General features: G+C 40.2%; 1 long non-coding RNA gene across 1 annotated transcript; it reads left to right on the forward strand.

Annotated features, from left to right (window-relative positions):
• Window positions 1-1,026: 1,026 nt before the first annotated feature.
• LOC142374357 (uncharacterized) lies at window positions 1,027-3,239 on the forward strand. The gene is made up of 4 exons (XR_012768698.1): window positions 1,027-1,104; window positions 2,171-2,270; window positions 2,406-2,690; window positions 2,772-3,239. It is a non-coding gene; the product is annotated as an uncharacterized LOC142374357 (long non-coding RNA).
• Window positions 3,240-7,850: the final 4,611 nt, after the last annotated feature.

A 7,850-nucleotide genomic window follows, 5' to 3' on the forward strand; every position in this document is an offset into this window, starting at 1 on the left:
AATTACACTCCTACATATTTTTCATTTTTCATTAAGTTGCTCATGTCAAAGGGTGTGTGCTGAATATTTAGGTCTACTACTCCAATGAACACTTTAATCAGCAGGTATTGGTCTTTTACAAGGAGTAGGAAAACTATAGTAACTAACAAAAGATTAAAATAAATGAAGATATGACCTGCTGAAGATCCTGACGGTTCTCTTCCACCTCCAGCTCGTCTACAACTTCTGCACGCATTCAGACCATAAAGGTTATGTCCGCTGTGCATTCATGGAACGTGTGCTTGCAGCTTAAAGCTATTTCAGACCTAACCCGGCAACAAGAAATTCTGTTTTCTGATTGGCTGAGAAATTCTGTTTTGTGATTTTCCGATGGGTTGCTAAATCAAGACAGCTGTACCAGAGCTATAGTTCTGAGCTGTACGAGCGCACCTGCCATTGACTCGTTTATAGTATAGGCCATTATAATTTCTGTGCGATGAAGTTTATCATTTCTCAGCGTGAGAAATGGCATGTGTGGCGTGTGAGCGTGTGAACTTGTTGAAATGCGTGTGTCTCACGCTCATTGCGTGAGACTTGAGAGCCCTGATCAAGGATGAAACCCATTGGGAAGAGTTGTTCTTGATTCTTTCTTGTTTTATTTACTCTCACCTTAAATGTCCTTCTCACCAGTTTGTTAAGCTGTCACCTCCCACCGTCCCCCAAATGCTCAATAAGAATTTTAAAAAGTCACCTTCAATAGTGCAAATACCAGCATGCTAACAAATGTCACTCTCTCTTCCAAAGTATATACACACATCGTCATTATCTTTTTTTTCCCCCAGCCAATGTAGTCGAGCAGTGTTGCACTCTTGACGGTTCCAGAAGGTAGCACTCATCTGTTGGAACAGATTTCACTTTTGACCCGCTATTGAGCAACATGTGTCTGTCAATCCCGCCTCATTCTTTTACATCTCTGCCATTCATTCTTTTTATCTGTGTGAAGTTTCACTTTGCCAAAAGGAAATTCCCCTACACTGTGTAGGAGGACAGGCTTATAAGGAAACCTGTCCTGTTTTTCCTAGAGTCATTCAACAATTCCTTCTTGACGAAGAACATCTCATTTAAGTAAGTAACCTTCACTTTCTGTGCAGATATTTATACAACATCTGTGCTTTTCTTCGCTTCTTCTTCCACAGGTCATGCATCTTTACAGTTAATCTATGGTTTTATCAGGATGTTGAAGGCTTCATTGATCTACTTCATTGTTGTTAAATTTAGTTCGTTTCCAGTTATTTTCAGCCGCACATGTTTTTTGTGTGAATACAAAGAAGGAAACTGTCAAATATTAGCAGGAAAGTGACTCATTGTGTGCAGTGTGCAATTTATCCACAGAACATAGATTTAATAAGAGAATCATATGTCTTTATTCATAAGCAGCATTGTAATGTTGATCTGGATTCTGAGTTATCAGATATACCTCACAGACTTCTTTTTACAACAACGCTAAGATGACTGAGAGAAAACACAACTTTAGATTTGATTTACTGCAACTGTTTTAACATTAAAGTATTTAATTAATTTATCTATTACTATACACAACTTTGTAAATGGGACATTCCGCTATTGAGACTTCTCTGTTTAAATTGTGTTGGTTGCTTTAAGTTGGAGCTCCTCTTTGCTGCAGATGTGCATTATTCACCTTTTTTTTTTTTTCAACCTTCTTGTATAAAAAACATCTTGGGACATCAGCGGGATAAAGTACATCCTCACAATATGTAATTATTAAGCCCAAGTTAACGGAAAAGCACATGCACCGTAAAAGCTGTTGCTTGGAAACTCTTTGACACAGATCTGCCGTAGGACAGTCAGCCACGACTGTATTTTGATAAGTAAATGATAAAGCCTTAAAGGGTTGTGAGGCAGAATTATGTTCATGGTAGAACTGGTTTTGAATAACCTGAGGAGTTCAGATTGCAAATATGTCCAAATCAAAGCTCTTAAATAGGTCACATTGTCTGTTAATAGTCTGTTACAGCTTTCTATAGCTGCACCTTTCTCTCTTTCTACAATCACTGGGGGGCAGAGATAAGTTGTTGGTTTTGTCTGCCACCCTTGATGTGCCATAAACAAAAAAGCAATCTCTACATCTTACTTTTGGTTTCATGTTATCCCCTCTGTTTGCACAACACAGGCACCATTCCAGTAAAGAAGTGAAGCTTCCAGGATGTCCTGCTTTTGGATGTGTCTGAGTCTGCTCTTTGTCCTACAACACAGTGTTTCATCAGATGAATGTATGTTTAAATTGATTGTACTGCAAATACTAATTCTGTGAAAACATCTAAAGTAACTGCTGTAAAAAGGAACATTAAGAAATAAATGACCAAATCATTTGATGTTGATTTTTTTTTAATTCTATTTTCTCTTAGATGTTAAATTGAATTGCAGCAACACAGTAAATGTCACAGCTGGAGACTCAGTGATACTGAACTGCACCATACAATGCACTGGGGATAAATGTGAAGCTACAGAATTTTCCTGGACTGGCGCAAATGGCACTGACCTATGTAACCTGACGAATTACAGTTGTGATTGGGATGAAAAGACTTATGTGTCCCTAAAAATCTTAAATGTCAAGAGAGACGAAAATGTCACAGTTGACATTGGGTTTAGTGAAGGAATGGATGGATTTACCATCAAAGTAAAGGTCCATGGTGAGTGTCTTTCAATGTTAATGTTTCTTTTTTAGACATACAGAGCAAGTTTATAAAACACAAGTGTATTTCATTTTTCAGATAAAACTAAGTTGGAAGTGGGAGGACTGTGTTTGGAGAACTCAAATGAACAGAACCAGCCAGAAAGGACAACTATAATACCTGTTTTAGTTGCTGCCATAGCTGTAGCCATTTTGTGTTTCTTGTTAAAAACTTACCTGAAACAACACATTGGGTCGCCAGTCAATCACAGGGCAACACAGAGACAAATGAGAACAACCACTCCTAGGGACAATTTTTTGGACAGTGGGAAGCAGGAGGAAGCTGGAGTAGGCTACTCAGTACCCAGAGAGAACCCACAAGGGAACTGAACCTGGAACCCTCTTGCTGTGAGGCAACACTGCTAACCACCACACCACCATGCAGACCACCTTATACATAGAGGCCATTTATCGGATAAACCTTTAATAGTCCCACAGTGGGTAAATTCACAATTATCCACAGAGTAAGAGTGGGTTAGAAGGTTTGACCACTTTAATTTCTGTGCAAAACAGGTGGAAATAAGGTAAATAAAATATATTCATACTAATTTTGTTGTTCTTCAAACCTATTTCTAAGTTACATCTTTAAAATTGTTACATGTTCATGTGTAAATCATAATTTAAGAAAGCAGAAACACAGAAGTGTAATTCATGGTATTCTTGCTCTTCATTACAGTTTTGTGATGTTTTTTTGAGCCTCTGAAGAGAAATTACTTTCTGAAGGAAAAACCTAATGCAACACAATTCCTATTTAGGTGTCCATCAGAATGAAACTCACCATGCTCCCTTGCTGTGTTGTTTTTCCAACTTTCAAACCGTCTGAATCATGACAACTTCAACAATCCGATGGTTCAGAGATGAAAGGACCTTGATGTAAAACAGAGGAGATGGGTAGAATTTATAGAGGTGGTTTAAAGACAGTCGAGAAATGAAAAAGAAAAAAAAAAACAGACAACAAGAGGGAAAAAATACAGTAATATGAAAGAAAAACATGGGAATTTCAGGTGTGCCAGAAAGCTGGTTGAAAAACCATGAACTGTATTAAAAAGATCAACATGGTCACCCTAGTGTCACTTATTGGTCTGTGGACTGTCATTTTAAAACCTCGCACATGAAGTGAATGTCACAGTCTGCCTTCTTGGAGGCAAAACTCAGCTATAAAATGTCTATGCAGCTTGGATGCAACATTCTTATCAGCTGACAGTTCTACAACATGGAGGTGCACAAATAGTTATTCAGTCGTTATTCAGTTTCACCTTTAAGAGGTGAAACTCTCCTGCATTTGCCGGTATAATCAACAGCAGATTTCGGATGTTCTCGGTGTCTGTAAAGAAGTACTGTAGTTATTCCCTTTAGAATAGTCCCTTTAAATATACTCGACTTGTGAAGGACAGCAACAGTCTGTGTGCGGGGCTTCAGATTTATTCACAGCGCACAAGGCCCAAGAAGGCTCAGATAGCCTGCACATCGATAGTTTTTACAAACACAGGCTTTTATGAGACAGGGAGGGATTAAACTAACACTGATAGTAAATATAAGAAGAAGAAAAAAAAATAGTGATTTGTAGGAAATGTAGGAGGCAGTCCTCTTCTGCTGAATCAGCGTTTAACACTCTTATTTTGTAACTTGAAAATGAAAAAGAAAATCAGGAAGTATAAACCAATGAATGTGTAGAAACCCTGTCACATTAAAGCAGCGATGTACGTGCTGAATATGCTGAGTGTGTACATTACCATGATATGAAAAAGGAAGTGCACCTTTCAATTCAAGGGTTTTATTGTTCAGATCATTGAAAATCATCTGGGGCCTCATGTACAAAGGGTGCGTACGCACAAAATAGTGGCGTACGCACCTTTTCACGTCAACGATCAGATGTATCAAGAGTGAAATGACCGTGGAAATGTGCGGTGCCTCATGCCAACTTCAGGGCTGGCGTACGCACTTTTCTACAGCTGTTGATTCTTTGGCGACACCCAAGGTGATGTTGGGAAACTGTTATAAGAAATAAATGTGAAAACAATTAGTCCTCAGACAATGATATGCACATCTGAGACGCATGAAAAATTAATACTGATAAACAATGAACGCACGTTCATTGGCTCTATGTGTCTGCAATTACACGAGTGGATATAAAAGCAGCGCAAAGTAGTGCCATTAAAGTGGTGCCATACCATTAAAAACAATGGCTGCTTTAGCAGTATTAAAATACTTTGCAAATGGTGCAATTCGAAGAGAGCGTGTGTTCACTAGACAGAGGATTTGCTGGCACATGATGGCGACTGAGTTTTGAGGGAAATCCTCCTGGAACTGTGCGCAAGAGCTGCGCCCTGGCGTTGGAGCGCAACACAGCGAGGAGCCATTAGTAGAGCAGATTAGTGACATAATCGTTCACTTTGGTATAAAAGCGTGAAATTTGGCACAGATACTCTCTAAGGGTCACTTTTTGGAAGAAAAGCGCTGGCCACGCAAAAATTCAACATGGCGGCCATTTTTCAAGATGGCTGCCATTGCTACTAAATGGTTACTGTAAAAAGCATTGACTTTGGTATAAGAACATGATATTTGGCTGATATACTGTCTGAGGGCCACTTTTTTGGAAAAAGGCCCTGGCCACCCAAAAATCCAATATGGCAGCCATTTTTCAAGATGGCTGCCATTGCTAATGCCATTTTTAAACTATATACAGTATATATATACACAATAAATCATGGTTCAGAATCACATATTCTCTATTCACATTTGCAGCTGCAAAGTTCTGTGCAACTAAAACCCAATTTAAAACATGTGCATCTTCCTCTGCTTCCTCTGTCCACTCTGTTTTGCAGCCACACTTGGCTAGTTGTTCAAAACTTTGTGCAATAGTTGCATTTGCAGTCCAGAAGACTTCCCATTGTTCACCAAGTTTTTTCCATCCCCAGTCACCAGGACTCTCTGCTTCTGGCTGACAGTTGGTTGCTTGACCCCATATGCAACCTGCTTGATATGCAGCACGTTTACTGTGTTGAAGCAGAGATGCTCTTGTAGGAGGAATGGCTTCAACAGTATCACAACCTGTGAAGGCATGAAAGAATAGAATACCTTCGGTCTTATCCGGCCCAATGGCAAAGTACAGGTCTTACAGTACATGAATACCGATCCTGGAACATCTAAAAAATCAGCCCCAAGCCATGCTTTCACCGACAATCATGAAACTCAGCACACCTGTGCGTCTTGTCAGGACCTACAAAATAGTGTGGGCGTGGCAGAATGGCAAATAACCTGTCTACTGAAGAACAAGTATGGAGGGAAAAGGTGATAAAGGATAATGGAGTGCTATTGGGCAGGAAGGAAGTCAGTGACAGTGCCCTAGATAAGGATTTTACACTGATTGAGTTGAAAAGAGCTCTTGATGGTGCTAAAAACACCTCTCCAGGCAAGGATGGAGTATGTTATGCTTTCATTGAGCATTTATCTGATGTGTCTAAGAATGTCATAATTAAACTGTACAATAAGGTGTGGGAACAAGGGCGGCTACCATCCGGATGGAGGCATTCTGTAATTGTACCTATACCTAAGCCAGGGAAAGATAAAACAGAAGTCAGGAGCTATAGGCCAATAGCCCTGACGTCAAACTTGTGTAAATTGATGGAAAGGATGTTAACAAAGAGACTGATGTATGAGATTGAGAGGAGGGGTCTTTTCTCCCCGCATCAGAGTGGTTTTAGGAAGGGGCGCACCACTATGGATCCAGTTGTGGTGTTAGAAAATGAAATCCGAAAGGCTCAGGTGAATAAGGACATGGTCCTGGCAGTCTTTTTTGATATAAAAAAGGCTTACGATATGTTGTGGAAAGAGGGACTCTTGTTGAAATTGAACAAAATGGGAATTGGTGGGAAAATGTATAACTGGATTATGGACTTCCTGAACAACAGGACCATTGAAGTGAGAGTTGGAGCTAGTCACTCCGGAATGTATAACATTGACAACGGCACTCCGCAAGGGAGTGTGTGTAGCCCTATTTTGTTTAATATTATGATTAATGACGTGTTTGACAAGGTAGACCTCAGGATAGATAGGGCCCTGTATGCCGATGACGGGGCCCTATGGATGAGGGGCAAAAGTGTCCATGGCCTACAGAGTAGGATGCAGGGTGCTGTTAGTAAGGTGGAGGAATGGTCCCAAGAATGGGGCTTCCGTTTGTCTATTGAGAAAACACAGGTCATCTGTTTCTCAAAAAAAGGGTGAATCCCAATGTGAATCTCAGAATGTATGGGCAGATACTTAACCAAGTAGACAGCATAAGGTACTTAGGGGTATGGTTTGACATAAAACTGACATTTAAAGTATATTTACAGAAGATACTCGATAAATGTAAGAAGAGTGTTAATATCCTTAAATGTTTGTCTGGAAGAGACTGGGGGGCAACGGGCTCTTCCTTAAAAAGAATTTATACTGCACTAATCAGACCAGCGATTGATTATGGAAGTATAGTGTACAAATCAGCAACTAAGACTTCTCTTCTAGAACTGGACAGAGTGCAAGGAAAAGCCTTGCGAATATGTTGTGGGGCCTTCAGGACCTCCTCCATCCCGGCGATTCAGGTGGAAACAGGCGAAATGCCAATGGACCTCAGAAGGCTTCAGTTATCAAATATGTATTGGTTAACCCTTCAGGGGCACGACGACAGTCATCCCACCAAAAGAGTGTTGATAGACTGTTGGGAGTATGGACACTCTGTACATAGCTTTGGGTGGGAGGCAAATCAGCAAGCTAGTCAGGTGGGGTTAGATGGTATCCCAGTATGTAAGACTTCTGCCACATCAATTATTCCCCCTTGGTTTTTTTGCTTTCCCTGGGTCAACTTGGGGGCTAAGGAAATTGTTAAACCTGGAGGAGTTTATCAGACAGTACAACAGTACATTGATCTAATGTTTCATGACGCTGTCCAAATTTATACTGATGCTTCAAAAGACCAAGATGGAAAAACGGGAGCGGCAGTACACGTCCCTCAATTTAATTTTCAAAGTACCAAAAGAGCATCAGATTTTCTTTCAATTTTCACAGTTGAAATGATGGCGATAATTTTGGCTCTGCGATGGGTAGAAGAGGCGAAACCCAGTAAAGCTGTAGTATGTTCTGA

The sequence above is a fragment of the Odontesthes bonariensis genome, chromosome 23, assembly GCF_027942865.1.
Source record: "Odontesthes bonariensis isolate fOdoBon6 chromosome 23, fOdoBon6.hap1, whole genome shotgun sequence".
In the NCBI taxonomy this organism is placed as follows: Eukaryota; Metazoa; Chordata; class Actinopteri; order Atheriniformes; family Atherinopsidae; genus Odontesthes; species Odontesthes bonariensis.